General features: G+C 44.7%; 1 protein-coding gene across 1 annotated transcript in view; it reads right to left on the reverse strand.

Annotated features, from left to right (window-relative positions):
* Positions 1 to 18155, reverse strand: part of LOC135216678 (hsp90 co-chaperone Cdc37-like) — a 377671-nt gene that overhangs the window by 62693 nt on the left and 296823 nt on the right. The gene's annotated exons all lie outside the window — the stretch shown is intronic.

The following is an 18155-nucleotide window of genomic DNA, read 5'->3' on the forward strand; positions in this document are numbered from 1 at the left end:
AAGCTTACAAGAGGTCATGAAGATCTTGATTAGCCGAAAGATCCAGATTACGATGCTTAAAAACAGAGGAAAGCATGGCCTGGTATTCTTTAATGGTGGACAATGAAAGGTTCTCAGAGGTCCTTAACCCTCTTACGCCGAAGCGGTAAAAACAAAAAAATTGTCTCCCGTGTGCCGGAGGTGTTTCAGAGTGAGCGCGGAAGTGGAAAAAATATTTTTTTCAAAAAATCACAGCGCGCTTAGTTTTCAAGATTAAGAGTTCATTTTTGGCTCCTTTTTTTGTCATTGCCTGAAGTTTAGTATGCAACCATCAGAAATGAAAAAAAATTATCATTATCATATATAAATAATGCGATATATGATAGCGCAAAAACGAAATTTCATATATAATTGTATTCAAATCGCGCTGTGCGCAAAACCGTTAAAGGTAACAAGTTACTTTTATTCGTTGTAATGTACACTAAATTGCCATCATTTTGGTATATTACACATTGTAAAACGATAAAAGCAACACAGAGAAAATATTATCACAAAATAATGCATAAATTTGCAACGAGCGGACGTAAACAAATATTTTTTTCAAAAATTCACCATAAATCTAAATATTGCCCTAGAGACTTACAATTTCTTTCAAAATGAAGATAAATGATTGAATATTACTATACTGTCAGAGTATTAGCTAACAATTGCAGTTTTCGACCATATCTGACGAGTTAAAGTTGACCGAATGTCAAATTTTTTTATATATATATTTTTTATATGCAATTATTTCGGAAATAAGAAAAGCTACAACCTTCAAATATTTTTCGTTTTATTCTACATAAAATTGCGCACATTTTCATATATAAAACTCTATGAAATGCCTAATATGAAATGGAGCAAATATTCCGAGAATGGGACGTACGCATTTCGGAGATTTGTGGCGGAGAATCCAAGCGCGGAGGGAAGGATAGATTTTTTTTTAAATTCACCATAAATCTAAATATTTTGCTAGAGACTTCCAATTTGTTTCAAGATGAAGAAAAATGACTGAATATTACTAGACTGTAAGAGTTTTAGCTTACAATTGCGTTTTTCGACCATTTCGGTAGAGTCAAAGTTGACCGAACGTGGTTTTTTTCTATTTATCGTGATTTATATGCAAATATTTCAAAAATGAGAAAAGCTACAACCTTCAATTATTTTCAGTTGTATTCTACATAAAATTGCGCACATTTTCATATATAAAACTTTATGTAACGGCTAATTTAAAATGGTGCAAACATTACCACAATCGCACGTATGATTTTTTCGGAAGAGTTACCGCGCCGACGTAAAGAAAATGTTTTTTTTTTCATAAATTCACCATAAATCGAAATATTGTGCTAGAGACTTCCAATTAGTTGCAAAATTATGGTAAATGATTGAATATTACTAAAATATAAGAGTTTTAGCTTACAATTGCCTTTTTCGACCATTTCGGTAGAGTCAAAGTTGACCGAAGGTTGAAATTTTGGCAATTATCGTTATTTATATGAAAATATCTCAAAACTGATATAAGCTACAATCATGAGTATTTTATTGTTGTATTCTACATAAAAATGCGCACATTTTCATACATAATACTTCATGTAACGGCTAATTTACAATGGTACAAAAATTATGTCAAAGTGACGAAATAATTTCCGAGATGTGTCACAGATACTTTTTAGTGCGGCAAGAAAGAAATTCACGCTTGCGCGCCTGCGTAACTATTGTAAACAAAACAACACCTTGATCCGTGAACTCCCAGCATCCCCCAAGGCGCGTGATTCAAAAGTTTTAGGCTGGTAGGCCTATAAGTATTTTTCCGCGAATTTTAAAAAAACTTTTGTAAGTCGACGTAAAATACGTCCAGTCGGCACACGGGAGACAAAAAATGTTGACGTAAAATACGTCCAGTCGGTGTAAGAGGGTTAAGTAGAGGAGAAAATCTGCAATCTGGGCTACAGATGTTTCAGAGGACGTGAAGTAATGTCTGAGGCACTGATAGACATTGCAAGACAGTCTGAACCCTGTCACCTTGAGTAGACAACCCTTGGTGTTGGTGTTACCTCCTCAAAAGTGGTTGTATTAATAGCCAAGGTCTTTGGGGGAGCAGTCACGGGAAGTCTACCAGAGGACGAAGAAGGTCCAAGAACCATTCATTCATGGGTCAGAACTGAGCTACAAGAGTCATTGAAACATTGTTGTGAGATGTGAACTTAAGGAATTCCCCGACCAAGCTGGAGGGAGGGAAGGCATAGAGGTCCAGACCTGACCAGTCTAACAGCATGGCGTCCGTTGCCCATGCCAAAGGATCCAGGGCTGGAGAGCAAAAAGGAGGAAGGAAGTTGTTCCTTGACATTGCAAGTAAATCTATGAGGGGGTCTGCTCCACAATCTTCAAAGGTCAGTGCAAATTCTGTCGTCCAGGGTCCATTCAGTGGGTAGGATTTTTCTCCGACAGCTCAGCTCGTCCACCGGGACATTTAATTTCACCTGAAAGAAGTGGGTAACAAGTGTCACTCTATTCTGATGGGCTCACAGAGGTAGTTCTTTTGCCATCTGACAAAGGGAAAAGGAATGCATGCCCATGCTTCTTGAAATACAACAAGGCCGTAGTGTCTGCATGCACAACCACCGTCTTGTTGCACATGGACGAAGGGAAATGAAGTAGGCCCAGATGAATGTCCTCCAACTCTTTGACAATGATGTGGAGACTTGTCTCTTCTGGAGACCATATCCCGGAAACGTCCTGTTTCCCTAGAAGGGCTCCCCAGCCTAGATCCGGGGTGTCCGAGTAAAAATCCAGATCAGGGTTCGGAGGAAGAAGGGATCTCCCCTTTGAAAATCTTCTATCTGAAAGCCACCACTTGAAATCAGACTATCTCCTGAGTGATAGGAAAGATTATAGAGCCCAGCTGAGTCTTCCTGTCCCAGATAGCTTTTAGGAAGAATTGGAGATTTCTCGTGTGTAACATGTCCAATGGAACAATGGTCTCAATTGAAGACAGCATTCCTAGAGGGCTCATCCACTGCAGGGCCGAACACGACGAAGAGAAGAAGGAGGAGAGAGGAGAGGAGAGAGCGAGAAGAGAGAGAAGAGAGAGAGATAGAGAGAGAGAGAGAGAGAGAGAGAGAGAGAGAGAGAGAGAGAGAGAGAGAGAGAATGAAAAAGCCTGAGAAGTCCAAGAATTGAGAATCTTCCCCAAATAAAGAATCTCCTGAGTCAGAACCAACTGGGACTTTTGGAGATTTAAAAGGATTACCAATTCTTGAGAGAGTTGGAACATGTCTGAAGGTCCTTCAAGCACTTTTCATTCAACGGAGAGCGAAGAAGCCAATCGTATAGATAAAGGCCCATGTTGATGCCTACTAGATGAAGACATTTGGTGAGAGGAGAGAGAACTCGAGGGATTACTCGAGGGGCCGTGGAGAGGCTGAAGCATAGGAAGCCGAAACTTTAAGGCTATGAACCTGAGGTACTTCCTGGACATTGGACAAACAGGCATATGAAAATATGCGTCCTGCATATCCAAGAGTGATCATCTGATCGCCCAGGTGAATGGAGGCCACGACTGACTGGCTCATTTCTATCTTGAATTCAAGTCTTTTCTATGAAGCGATTGAAAGTGCTTATATCTAGTACCGGTCTCCAGCCCCCTGCTGTCTTGGGAACTATGAATAAGCAGTTGTCAAAGCCCTGGGAGCCGACCTCTTCTACTTCTATGGCATTCTTTAGAAGGGAAGATACTTCCTACCAAAGAGCCACATGCCTCTCTGAGCCTATTGAGTATGCTGTCAATGCAATGGGAAAGGAGACTAAAGGATGGGTCTCTGAAAACACCCTGAATATCAATGGTTCTGCTCCTCTGCTTGCCCACTTCTCCCAAAACAAGAGAAGTCTGGCTCCCAATGGGGCACAAATGTATTCTGGCTGAATTCTTAGGCTGAGACTTGAAGAAGAAGTGTTTTTTGAAGGACTTCAACTGAAATTGTGGGTTGGAGTGGGGTCTTAGGGTGAGACTGGGGTCTCTTTCCTAAGGGGTGCTGCTGTAACGGAGAGACGAACTTCTGATTAAAGGGCACCATCAAAGAAGGCTTAGGACGATGTGAAGGCTGTGTCAGAAGATCCCGGGTATGCTTCTTCAGCAGATTCAAAGCAATCTGCTCTACCATGACCTGAAGGAAGAGATGGGAAGGGTCGAGAGGCGAGAAAAGCAAGGCGGATTTCTGTGACGGTGTAACCCATAATGAAGCAATCAAACACAGCAAGTACAAAGAGCCATCTCGAGTGGCTTTATCAGCACACTAAAGCATGCCTAGATGGTATGCAAAAATGATTTCATCCATTCCTTAGGCGTTTTCGATCTTAGCGAAGGTTACCACTGTCCAGTCCAGGAAACTGAACATCTTGAAAACCTTAAAAAGATTCTTCATGAAGTGGTCTAACTCTACGGAAGAGAAGAAAATCTTGGCTGAAGCAAAAACTGTATGATGAGAAGAGTTGACGAGGCTAGACAAGTCCCCTTGGGAGGAGGCAGCGACTCCCAGGGAGGGGGCTTCTCCGGTATTGTAAGGTCTATAGGTCCATTTCATCAAATGAGAGGGAGGGTGCACAAACATCCCCTTCCCTTGCTCTCTCTTCACTGAGAGCCACATTGTGACAACTTTCATGGTTTTCTTCTATGATGTAGAAAAAACTATCTTGAGTTGAGTCTTCGACATCAGGAGGCAGGAGATGATGGAAAACAAAGCAGAGGCTTGTATGCAGAGAGTTGAGAAACAAAGCAGAGACTTGTATGCAGAAAGTTGAGCAGTCTTGTTCCAGGGTCTCTGCAAGCTGATTCTTGAGCGGAACTATAGAGGGGTTGTCCAACTCTGAAGCACGGGCTTCTTCTTGCTGATGAATGCGATGTCCTGAAAAAGAATGTACAGAGTGCTGCAAATCTGTAGCAATCACAGGTACAGAACCAGGAGTGGGAGCAGGAAGCATGGGAACAAGAGCAGGAAGCACAGGAGTGAGAGCTGAGTGCATGGGAGCTAGAGATGGGACTGCATCCGGGACTGGCCTTTCAGGTGTAGGAGCCTCGCAACGAGACAGTTGTTCAGCCAACAAGTGATCAGCACGGTGCTTTTGGTACTCAGCATCTTTGGGAGAAGACAGTACAGGTGAATCCCATGGATGAGTAGGCAACTGTACAGGTGGAAAAACAGAGGGATCTGGCCCATAGCTGCCCGAAGGAAGAGTGATGTCAGAGGTATCCCTATGCCGCTTTGTCAGCACAGCAGACAACGGAGCCAAATCAAACAAAAGCCTTTTCAACGGCCTGGAGGAGTTATGGTAGCATCTACGACACCCGTAATTGGACTCCAAAACTGAACTGGAGGATAAACAGAGCACATCTACTAATGCCTTTCCAATGGCAGTCGGTTGAATCCTGGGAATTTACCTTGGACCTCCGATATGTCTTCTCCCTGGTGCAGGGAGAAGACTGACGGGAAACAAATCCACTCCTCCACTGACATCTTATCACTGATCACTTTGTTCCCAACACACTCTCAAACTTGTTCAAGAGGACTTGAAGGGATGCCCCCAACTCAGATACAGAACTAACAATTAGGCTAAACTTGTCAAATTTAATCCTAGATTCAAGACTGGCGATGGCATCAGATTCAGAAGCATGGGAGCTGAACATGGGAGTAAGAGGGGGAAGAGGAGGAGGATGGGAGAAAGGTTCTTTCCAGGAGTACAAGGAAGAGCAAGACTGGAGTTGGCCTTGGGCCTAGGGGAAGAATCCCTACTAATAAGAGGCCCTTCTTTCGGCACGAACGGCCACCTTTTAATTCCTATTCTTCGCCAACTGAATCATTCAGGTGGGACTCAAAAAGCTTTCACCTACTCTCATCCCAGTCCCTACAATCATTTCAGGTAACCTCTCTCGTACATACCTGCCCTTTACACTTGTTGCGCATAGTGTGTGCATCATAGCGAAGCTTGGTCAACCTAGTCTTGCAGCATTCGCTACAATAGTGAAGACTAGCAGCGCTAGAATCAGACATACTAAATAACTAAAGCTAATTGAGAAAGAAGCTAAAGATGCAACTCACACCAAGCGAAGGCAACAGTCGAAAAACCCAAATAGGGTACTTCACCGACTTCAGCAAAAACAGATGAACATAACTCGGGACCAAGACAACGTGTTGTCGATTGTCTGCATGAATAAGAATGACACAATGGCTTCGGTCGCTCGCTAGCTCCTGTTGCAGTGGGCAGGACCTGTCATCCCCCCTTTGCAAAAGTCACTTGCTTGTGAATTTTTTTATTTAGTATGCTGTGTGAGCATATTCGTTAGCGAAGTAATTACTTGGCAAGCTATTTATATAAAAACATGGCTGTGCAAGCATGTTCGTTAGCTAAGTAATTACAGGTACAGTAGTACCTCTAGATACGAAATTAATCCGTTCCGAGGCACCCTTCGTATTATGAGGTTTTCGTATCTTGGACCACATTTTACATGTAAAATGGCTAATCCGTTCTAAGCCCTCCAAAAACACCCCAGTAAATTTCATAATAAAGCTAAATTGACCTATAAACAATGAAATACTACAATAATTTGGACCATTCAATACCTAAATTAATAACAAAATGCAAAATAACCTGTAAATAAAGTGTATCAGTGTACATGGTATACAAGAAATACTGTACGTAAAATGTGGAAGCTTACCTTTTGAGTGAGGCTATCTCCGAAAGTGGCGACTGAGGAGGAGGACAAATGGCAGATACGTACACTTAACTTTACAAAACACATAAAAAAATGTCAGAAAAACAAACTAAACTTTACAAAACACATTAACAAAACTGTAACACTTAACTTTACATAAAACTTAAAATTTATTTTGTCTTTTTGATTTTTACATTTCTTTTTACTTTTTTATACTTTACGTAATTTCAATTTCTTCACCACCGAATGGATGCCAGTCCGTTTATGGAATTTTTCGAACCACCCATGAGAAGCCTTGAACTCTGGGGTTGCCGTTGATGTCCCCTCTCCGCCGTCGTCTTCGGCTTGGGCAATCAAATCGCCGAAAAAAGCGCTGGCCTTCTGGCAGATTGCCGTCTCGGTTATCGTATCACCATCGATTTCTTTGTCCTCAATCCATACAAGAAGCAGCCTTTCCATTTCATTATGCACATGGCTCCTCTTGTTGGACAAAATAGTCACGCCCTTGGAAGGTGTAGCTGCTTTGATGGCTTCCTTCTGCTTAAGGATGGTGCCTATCGTCAACGGATTTCGGCCGTATTCCTTGGCGATCACACTCAACCGCAAGCCAGCTTCATACTGTTTTATTAACTCCATTTTTGTCTCCATAGAAAGCATTCTCTTCTTTCTGTGAACTTCAGCAACTTTCTTGGGACCAATGAATATATTGTACATAATTAAGTTATGTAGTACGTGTACTAATTAGGTTCTCACACAACACGATAAAGTAGCACAACGAAATCACTAACGAATTTCCGTTACTAAACAAAATCGTTGGACCGAACGAATGCCACGTGTGTATGATAAAGATTCTGGTACGAAGTGGCCGGGGTAGGCACGCCACCACGTACGTATAAGATGCATGATGGGAGGGATGCTGTCCAATAGGAGAGAAGGATCTCATGGCGGTGGCTAGCATCAGGAACCAATGGGAGAGCAGGAGGATGGTGGGGAGTCTACTAGAACTAAGACGGCGGCGCATGGCGCGTGTTTCAAAATTGTTATCGGGTGAATCTCGGACTTTCAGAAACCTTTCGTATCTTGAAAACTTTTCGTATGTAGAGCCGTTAAATTTTTCGCATTGGCTTTCGTATCTCGGGTTTTTCGTAAGTTGAGCCTTTCGTATCTCGAGGTACCACTGTAGTCCCCGCTTATCGGCGGCGGTTCTGTTCTAAGTGGGGGTTCTGTCCTTGAGCGGGTGCTGACAAGCAAATAACGCCATTAACCTAACTTGGCGATTTATAGCGCCAAGTTTCGGTTAATGGCTCTGATAACCGGTATGACACCTCTGTTAGGTGTGTTATGGCACCATAACTCTATTATCGACACCTTATGGCGCTGATAACCGAAACTTGAATTACTATGGTGCCATAAATTGCCAATTTTATGGCTCCAGACAAGCGCCATAAAACCGAATCGCCATTAACCAAGTCCACTGATAACTGGGGACTTACATAAAAACATGGCTACCAATACTTCACCAAATATCCGATGGCAAAATAGAACGAAAATAAATACCAAGCAGAGCGCTCCCAACCAGGTCTGTAGTCGAGAGCTGGTGAGTGAAACTGTAAGCAAGAAGGGATTTTGACGAAGGAAAAATGTATTTCTGGGCAAGGGCCCGTGTCGCCCAGTGAAATGTCCCTTTAGCACACATTTCTAAGGTAAATTAATGCTAACATACCAGAGAAAAGCTAAAATGGAAATGCCAGAATATTCTGGCTCGCTCACCTTATGTAAAAAGGTGTCGGTATGGTTTCTGGGGCAAGTGAAACCACTACCACGGGTCTCTTACCATTTATATTCATCCCTCTTCGAAATCCCTCTACCAGAGAGGGGTCGATCCAAGGCCCACTCCCAGTTACAACTACTACTAGCGCCTCTGACGGTACCACCAGCGCCTCTAACGGCATCCTTGGAGTTAGCCCCCCAAGCTTGGGCCCAAGGGTGGGGTTATAATAGAAGGGTGGGATTTCACTGGGCGATACGGGCCCTTGCCCAGAAATAGACTTTTCCTTTGTCAAAATCCCATTTTTGGGCTCAGCCCGTGTCGCTACGTGAAATAGTACCAGAGAAATGGCCACAAGCTTGGAACAAAAGAGTACAATTACATATTGTAAGGAAAAATGAAAAACAATTAAGGTTAATTAGTATAAGCTAAAATAAACTTATGAACTAGAAATAATTATAATGAAGGCTTAAGAGTAAACATAGTAACTTAACATTAAACTTAAAATTTAAATACAAGATAATAGACTGTGTGAGTAATCCTAAAATAAAAACAAGGAAACATCACAACTATGTACAACATGTGGCATCCAAGGCATGACAAAGGCTACATGGTGGCAGAGCCACAGGAAGAATGTCAGTGAGGCAGGTAGAAAGGAGATCTAGATCTAAGTTACTTATTACTACTTAAGCAGTGTCAGGAGAAACTGTTTCCTGCTTCCACTGCTGGAAATTTAAGTGCTTCTAAGGACTTGAGGTAGTGACATTTGAACACTGTCGGAGATTTCCAGCCTGTATACTTTTTCAGATCATCAAAATTCATATGCTGATGCGAAAGTAATTAACTGAGGTAGCTACTGCCCTAATGTCATGTACCCAGGGGAAAGATTCTGGGTTGGCTTGTTTAATGAAATATAATATTTGTTGTCTAATTCCTTTTAAGGAAATAGTGCCACCTTTTTCCCTCATAAATAAAGGGCCTGAAGATCTTAAGGCCATTCTATCTAGGTATGCTCTTACGGCAGTAACTGGACATAAGGATGGGCCCTGAGGAAGTGGGAGAATTTTCCACGAGGCCCACCTATCTAGTGGGTCCTCATTTTTAGCTAAAAACTGACGATCTGGAGAAAGTAAGACTTCTCCTGAAGGGAGAAACTATATGACCTGAGTCTCTAGACAGAGCCGACAGTTCAGATACCCTGGCTCCTGAAGCTAGACTTAAAAGGAATAATGTTTTCCTCAGGAGGGGTAAAAAGTCACATGCATCATTATCAGTGTCTGAGGCCAGTTTGAGAACATCATTTAAGAACCATGACACAGACTTAGGCCTCTCTGATGGCCTGAGTCTAGCACAGGCTCTAGGGATAGATGAAAAATAAGAGTCTGTTAGATCTATTTTGAAACCAAACTGGAAGATTTTCTTTAGTGCCGATTTAGTAGTAGTGATAGTACTAGCTGCTAAACCTTTTTCAAATAGCGATCTAAAAAAGGAGATGGCCAGGTTGGTTGTCATGGTTTGTGATTCAGACTTTGAGGGTCAATGTTGGCAAACTTCATGAAGTCCATAAAGTTAGGGTTTTCTGAATTCCTAAGGAAGCGTACACAGTCTTCGTGTGTACTAGTTAGGATAATCTGGGATTGGGAATCCGTTGAGGTCGGAGTCCCAACTCCAATAGAAGTGGGAACCAATTGCTCTTGGGCCAATTGGGGCTACTAGACCAATGAAGCCCTTGAAGGTTCTGAGTTTGTTCAGAACCTTCAAAAGAAGATTCACTGGAGAAAAGATGTAAATCTTCTTCCATTGATTCCAGTCTATAGCCATGGCATCCGTGGCATAAGCCAGAGGGTCCAGGTTGGGAGCCACGTAGCAAGGGAGTTTGTGATTCGACTCCGTGGCGAAGAGATCCACCTGAAGCCCCAAACTTGCTGACAGATCCAATTGAATGACTGCTTGTCCAGGGACCACTCCGATTCTTGTGGGACTGAGCGAGATAGCGTATCTGCTATCACGTTCCTTACTCCCGCTAGGTGTGTGGCGGACAGGTGCCATTTGTTCCTGGCTGCCAGTGAAAATATGGCTATCATGACATGGTTCATTCACATGGCTTGATTTGGAGCCTCCCCTGTTGATGCAGTGTACTACCACTGCACTAACACCAGCTTGATGTGAGATTTCTTGGCTGGGTGAAGTTTTTCCAGGGTGAGGAACACTGCCATAGCTCCCAATACGTTGATATGGAGCTGGCGGAATGGAAGGGACCAAGTTCCTTGTACCTTCTTGTACTGAGAGTACCCTCCCCAGCCGCTTAGTGATGCATCTGTGTGGATAATTAGTGCCGGCGGAGGGAACTGAAGAGGAATTGACCTCGACAAATTCTTGACCTCCGCCCAGGGGCGGGGGCGTTTGCTTAAGATCGACGGGATAGTGAATAGCTTGCCCCGGGATCTGTTGTTTGCTCTTGAGCGCCAAACACGATTTATGTCTTTGAGCTTTGCTTTGAGCTTTGCTTTTAGCAGAACGTCCGTTACCGAAGCAAATTGTAGAGAGCCCAGGATCCTTTCCTGGCTCCTTCGAGACGTTTGCTTGCACTTGAGAAATTGTCTGGTAGCTTTGGCTATTTCTCTCCTCTTCAACGACGGAATTGATAGTGTGTGAGAGTTCAAGTCCCACTGAATGCCCAACTACTGAAAGCGAGACTCCGGTGTCAACCGTAGGGTTGCCACCTTGAGCTCAGAAAAATACAGAACATATACCGAGAGTTGTATAAGGAGGAAAAGTTATGGCGAATGGAGCAAGTCTTTTCGGCTGGGTTTCGGGTCGTGCAGTGAGCTCCAAAAAAATTTTTTGAAATGTGTCCTATTTCTGGAGCATTCTTAGCCTTTGTGCAGCTAACATGAGGGTGAGGAAGACATGTTTCATATTTGATGAGGACTAGAAGCTTGCTTCTGAGGTTGTCAATTATCACTGAAGTGACAACTGACAAGTCTATAGAAATTCAAAACAAAATGACATTCTGTGACACAATGAAGAAATATTATATTATATTATATTATATTATATACCTTCAAAATTTATTTTATTCTTTCAGTAATATACAATAGAAAATACAAGATTCATTCCCACTGCTGAACTACAACACAAATAGCCATTTAAAAGTAACATCATAAAAATTTTCAGTGAATCAAGGAAATACACCAAGCATGTTGGTCATTCCCAGGATTCCTACTTTTTCCATGAATATTTTGTGTTGCTCCTTGCTGCAACAAGAAGCCTTTTATCCTGCTCAATGGTTGTGAGAAAGTCAGCACAACTCTGTTCGAAATTAAGGGTTACAAGGAGTTCGGATTTAATGAGCTCAATGGAGCACCTATTCCTGGTGTCAGTCCACTTGTTTTGCATAATTGAGAATATCCTTTCAACATAACCCGTTGAAGCTGGCACACTCAGTATGTAAGAGAGGACACACAGCATGTTAGGGAGGGGAGTCTGGTCAGAGGTTTGGAAGACAGCCATCCTGGCAGCTGTGTCTTTGGACTTCCAGTCTTCTCCCTCCTTTAGCCTTTCCACAATTACATTAATGACTGTTAATTCATCATACAGCTCATCCATGTTGACACTGAGTCTGCTGATCAATTCAAGTTTCTCCATGTCATAAAAGTGTATCTCAGTTTTGAGTAAGAGAGGATGGAGGAAGGACAGCCAATTTTCCTCTGAAAAGTCAAACCACTTATCTACATATGTGATGGCAGTACTAAGGAATGGTTGAAAAGCTGCATTTGCAGTGTTTGCTTCTGATGAAGAAAGCTGCTGCATCTTTACTTTTGTCAGGTAGCCATAGAAACTATCCTTTCTTCTTTGCATGAGCTTGTTCCTGAAAGCCTTCGTAATGGGGCAGAGGTCAATGACAATTGTTTCGTTTTTTTCAAGTTTCTTGACGACATCTTCAAAGATGGACAATATGTTGTTACAGAAAAGAAGGTATACTTGAATGACGTCTGCTTCTTGTTCATTGATGCAGATGTTCTGACAGCCAAATACAGAACAAATGGCGTTCTGTATTGGTTCATTACAGAACGCAGCATCTCACTCTTAAATACAGAACGAATCTGTATTTTACAGAACGGGTGGCAACCCTAGTCAACCGGGACTTGGTCTTGTTTATCTGGAATCCTAAGTGTTCCAGATACTGGATTACTTTGACCGTTGCTTTGTGGCATGCTTTGACGCTTGTGGCCCAAACGAGCCAATCGTCCAGATACGCAACTAGCATTATTCCCTGAGACCTGAGTTTTTGAACCACCGTCTCTGCCAATTTTGTGAAAATTCTGGGGGCTACATTGAGCCCGAAAGGCATTACCTTGAAGGAGAATGCCTGGTTCCCTAGCCTGAAACCTAGGAACAGGCAGAAGTGTCTTGCTACTGGAACATGCGTCTGTAAGATCGATAGAGGTGGTGACGGCCCCATGGGGTAGTAAGGTCCGCACCTGCGAGATAGTCAGCATTCTGAACTTGTCGCACGAATGAATAAGTTTAGACGGGACAAGTCTAGAATTATTCTTCGTTTGTTTGAGCCTTTCTTTGGCACGCTGAACAAGCGACCTTGAAACTTTAAGTGCTTGACTCTTGACACTACTCCTTTCTGAAGGAGTTCTTGGGCGTACTCTATCAATTCCGCTGTTGACTGTTGATAGACGATTTTGGATGGAGGAGGACCTTTGGTCCAGCTCCATCCTAGTCCTTTGGACACAATGCTCTGTGCCCAGTTGCTGAACCTCCATCTGTGTCGAAAGAGGAACAGTCTCCCTCCTCCCTGAGGGTTCTCACTGGCTCGGGGAAGGGCGTGTCCCGCGCCCTCCTCGTAAGTGTTTACCTCGGCTGGATGCTCTTCCGCCGCCTCTCTGACGAAAGGCACCCCTAGCTCTGCTACCCCTGCCGAAAACCTGTTGAAACGTTGAAATGACTGGCCTTCAAATACTGGGTTGAAGGCCGGGGAGACAGCGTAGGAGGTGGAGGCCTGGTTTTGAGGCTGCGCCAGCAGCAGAAACTGCTGCTGAGGCTGTGACTTTGACGTGGATGGTTGCGGTACCTGAGATACCGGAACCGCTTGCATCACTGTCTGTTGCTGGGGAGCCAGGAAAGGCTGGAATTTCCTAGGTTTCTTTGATTTCTTGGCTGAAGAGGCCGACTCGGATTTCCTCTTGCTGGATAATCCCCACCGAACTTTCAGACCCTGGTTGAGTCTGGTAGCCTCACAGTGAACCGAGTTCACCACCGACTGGGAACAGATCAGCACCCAAGATCAGAGCAGCCAATAATTTATTGGGCTCATGACGATGGTGGCCTCTTGCAGGACATGTTTCCGACAATTACGCCTTGCCACAATAAAGTCATATAAATCACATTGCACTGAATGCAATTGTGATTTGGCTATGATTTTAAACAGAGGTTCATCTCCATACATCAGAGATGATACCTCTGTCATGACAAGTGTATTGAGGGATCTGGACAGTCTCATTCGTGCGTCGAATTCAGCCTGAATGAGGCTGTCTGGGAGTCTATGTAGCCTCTCACTAAATTATGATGGCGCAGTCTGGTTTTAGTTTCCCAACCGAAAAGGTGGCCGGGAGATCTGACCATAGATCTTCCATTCCAGGGAGAAGGAGCGATGTAGGCTCCGTTTCCCGGAGCTGCGGCATTGGCTCGTCTCTCATCGCGGCCTGCATTGTCAGCTCCGTCACCTTCGTAGTGAACGGGATGGGCGTTTCTCCGTTGACTACGAACATCGTGAAAGCGCTCTTAAACGCTTGAACCCTGGTGTTTATGCAATCCCAATCCTCTAGGCTCCTAAGCCAATCGCATTGGGCTTGATCCCGGGAGAGGATAACCGTCTCCTTTGGGATCTTGTCCTCTCTCCTCAAATCTGCAGGATGAAACTCGAAGTCCTCAAGCCTTCGAGTTCCACAGTTCCCCCCAGCGTCAGCATCCCGTCCTTGAAGGGAGCGTATAACGAGATCCTCCAGGGATTACTCGCCGTGTAAGGAGGGGAGAGTATTATAGTCTGGCATGGCTTGGGCTGCCATGCCGGGCTGTGCAAGACCTGTCGCGGGGTTCTCACAGAGACCTGCGATGAGGTTCTCCTGATTGACCAGTCTCTCCGAAATAGCTCGGATTGACTGGCCTGACTCCTCCAAGGAAGATGAGATCTGGGTGAACATCTCCTGGAACTTGTTTTGAACCAAGTTCCCGACCAGACTGCCCATTTGCTGCATGATATTTGCAGTAAATGAGTCTGTGTTGAACGGAGTGGGTTCCAGCTTCTCCCTGGGGGTCCTGGGACGGGCTCCTGTCGAGGTCGAAGGCTCAGGGTCGGGTAGGAGCTGAGCCTTGTCCTTAGAAGACTTACTTCTGGAGCCTTTTGAATGAGAAGAAGTTCTAGGTTTCTCTCCTCCAGGATGGTGAGCCGGAGTTTTCTGAGAGCCACCCGAACTGGACTTCTTTGACAGAGTCTTGTGAAGCGTTTTGATTTCATGCTTCCCTTTAACCTTAGGGATCGCCTGGGTGGACTTCGGTCTGACCGATTGCCCATCCTCGGTGAATTCCTGGAAAGAAGAAGAAGAAGCAACAGGAGAAGAAGATCTAGAATGACTCGAGGGAAGACCTTGAGCCCCTACCAAACCTGCCTCACTCACACTCCTACCTGCGGCGTCTACCGTCATGGGCTCGAGGTCCAGGTTGAGAACTGCTACTTCTTCCAGGACTTCTTGGTTACCAAGTTCCTCCGCAGCTAACGCCACCTGCTCTTGAATGGTGGCGATGTAAGGGGCCGCCGCGTCCGGGTCGACGTAGGAGGTCGGTTTACCTCCGGGGAAGATGAGAGCAGCCATCTTCTTGTCCAAGATGTAAGGCTGCCCCTTCGTCACGTTCCGACCAAACCCGCCGACCCAGGCCTTCAGAGTGGTTTGGGCGGCGTCCCTGACCGCTTGAGCACCCTGAAAGAGAGGGTCAGAATTAATACGTAAGACTACTTAAGATTAACTTAAATTACGTACAGTAAATTATATATCACCAAAAAATAATATAGGCCAATAAATTATATGTGACAAGGTTTAGTATCCGGAGATGTACTTACTCCGGAGGAGACCTGGTCCACCAGGTCATAGCAGATGGTGCAGCTCTCGTGGTGCCAGACTGCCAGATCACCAAAGCGGATGGCGCATGTAGCGTGGGTCCGGCAGACCTCGTGCCCACAGGGGTCCTGGAGGACGGCGTTGCAGCCCGACTCCTGGCAGTGGGTAGCCTGTAAGCAAAATGATACATATGAGTATCAACACTGACTTGTTGGACTAAGTTCATGAAGTGATATATCAAAACACCGGGGTGCACCGGAGTTAATAGAGAATTTTAAGGCTTGGTCCCTACCTGCTCTTCTGCCGTGTAACGTGGTGAGTGTCCGATAGAGTTGGTAAAACTAGAATCAGTGTGTCCCCGGTGTTGCCGGAGGACGAAAATATCACAGAGACAGAAGTACCTAATCTATACGCCGGAGCGAGGAGTACAAGGACGGTGGGTGAGGAGCAGGGGGGGGACCAGCAATTAATGGCGGGGAGGATGACTCCGCCGTAAAATAGCATTAGAATAAGTAGGTGGTGAACCCAGGTGGTGAGCGGGGTCTCCGCCAACTTAGGCTAACATAAAGGATGTAAATAATAAACGTAAACATGCAAAAGGTAAAAACGGATGGCGGAGCTTCTCTACAGTCACTAACCCTAGGGCCTAGCGGTGCCAGAGCCCCTATCCGCCGGAGCGGAAAGGGTGGTGACTGGGGGTGAGAGAGAGCTCGGCTCGAGAACCGAGGAGATCCGAGCGCAGCTGAGCCTGGTGGCCAACGGAGGCTCGGTCGAGCAGGGAACCCCCCCCAATACTGTATGATGAGAGCGGTACGAGCCGAGCCAGCGTCGCGTGTCCCCCTACTAACTCCCATATCCCCCTTGTGGAGGGGGGGGGAAGAAGGGAGGGAACTCGGATCGGTTGCCAGGGACAACGTGAATGAGCGAATCTCCCCCCTGGAGGGGGGGAGGAAGCGTGAGGGACTGACGCTGGGTGGCTCAAGGTGATCGCCTGGCCTAGCCACGGTTGTGGAGTGAACCACGCGGTGAGACAGACCAGGCGATCTGAGGTGGCCTAGGCCATCTCGAACCGTCTCGAAAGGCATGAATACAATAACATCCTAGCAAAAACATGGGGGAAAGGAAGAAAAACGAGGATAAGAGAAAGAATAGTCCTGGAGAAGCTGGGTCGAGCCAACCAAGAAGGAAGGGCAACTAGCAACTCAAAGCAGCTGGCCTATGCTGATACGTAGGAACGTAGGGCGGTGGCCAGGGTGGCTCCGGACCAAAAGTAGGACGTATGTCCTAATGGAGCCTATCATAGACCTAAACACAAAGGAACATGCATGCATGAACTCAAGAGCCAAAAGGAGTGATGTAGGCTACGAGCTCGTGAGAACTCAAGGAAACCCCCATGTTAAGAAAAATGCATAAATAAAAGTAATGACACGTCAATAATGCACAACCATAGTAATAAACATGTACTGCTAAAATATTCGAGCACCATCAGTATAGGAGACCGAAAGTAGCACGAAACAATGAAACACGTGGGAGCGATCGATAACAAAGCCGTCCGGGACGCCGTCTTAAAAACCGAAATAAAAAAGTTAAACGGGCCCTTGCCCGGCTAAAATGACATGAAACACTTCTAGCAGTACTTAACTTGGATGCAGCAATAGCTTGACGTTCCATGGTGTAAGATAATCCAAAAAACGAGCACAAAACACAGAGCAAGAAAAAACATGTGCGGTCTGAATGGTGCTAACTCCAAGGATGCCGTTAGAGGCGCTGGTGGTACCGTCAGAGGCGCTAGTAGTAGTTGTAGCTGGGAGTGGGCCTTGGATCGGCCCCTCTCTGGTAGAGGGATTTCGAAGAGGGATGAATCTAAATGGTAAGAGACCCGTGGTAGTGGTTTCACTCGCCCCAGAAACCATACCGACACCTTTTTATATAAGGTGAGCGAGCCAGAATGGCATTTCCATTTTAGCTTTTCTCTGGTATGTTAGCATTAATTTACCTTAGAAATGTGTGGTAAAGGGACATTTCACGTAGCGACATGGGCTGAGCCCAGAAATAATTACTTGGTAAGTTACACATACATAAAACATGAGTTTATGGCAGAAATACACCCATTAGTCTCCACTATCCCAATATCTGATAGTATTCTGACAAGATCTCATAAATCAATTCAGTTGTTGGTTGAAGCTTGGACATTCACAGACAATATGTACATCCATTCAGTGTTGACCGGCATTCTCTACACACAGGGATTGGGTCATGTGAGTATAAGTATGCAGGTGTCAAATGACTAGCCAATTTGAGGACAGGATAAAATTACTTTAGTGTAAAGTTATTTTTGGTTCAAAGAATACCATAATTCAATAAAAGTTTTATTGGCTTTAATTTCCATAAAGTCTGTCCCATAGGAAATGTTAATTATGACCACAATGATTACCTCTGATCTGGTCAGAGTGGCTGCAGTTGACTGCTTTATTGGCATCCTTGTTTCCCTTATATCCATATGGTCATGGATCCAACATTTACACCAGGTTCATGT

Source organism: Macrobrachium nipponense, chromosome 6, assembly GCF_015104395.2.
Source record: "Macrobrachium nipponense isolate FS-2020 chromosome 6, ASM1510439v2, whole genome shotgun sequence".
In the NCBI taxonomy this organism is placed as follows: Eukaryota; Metazoa; Arthropoda; class Malacostraca; order Decapoda; family Palaemonidae; genus Macrobrachium; species Macrobrachium nipponense.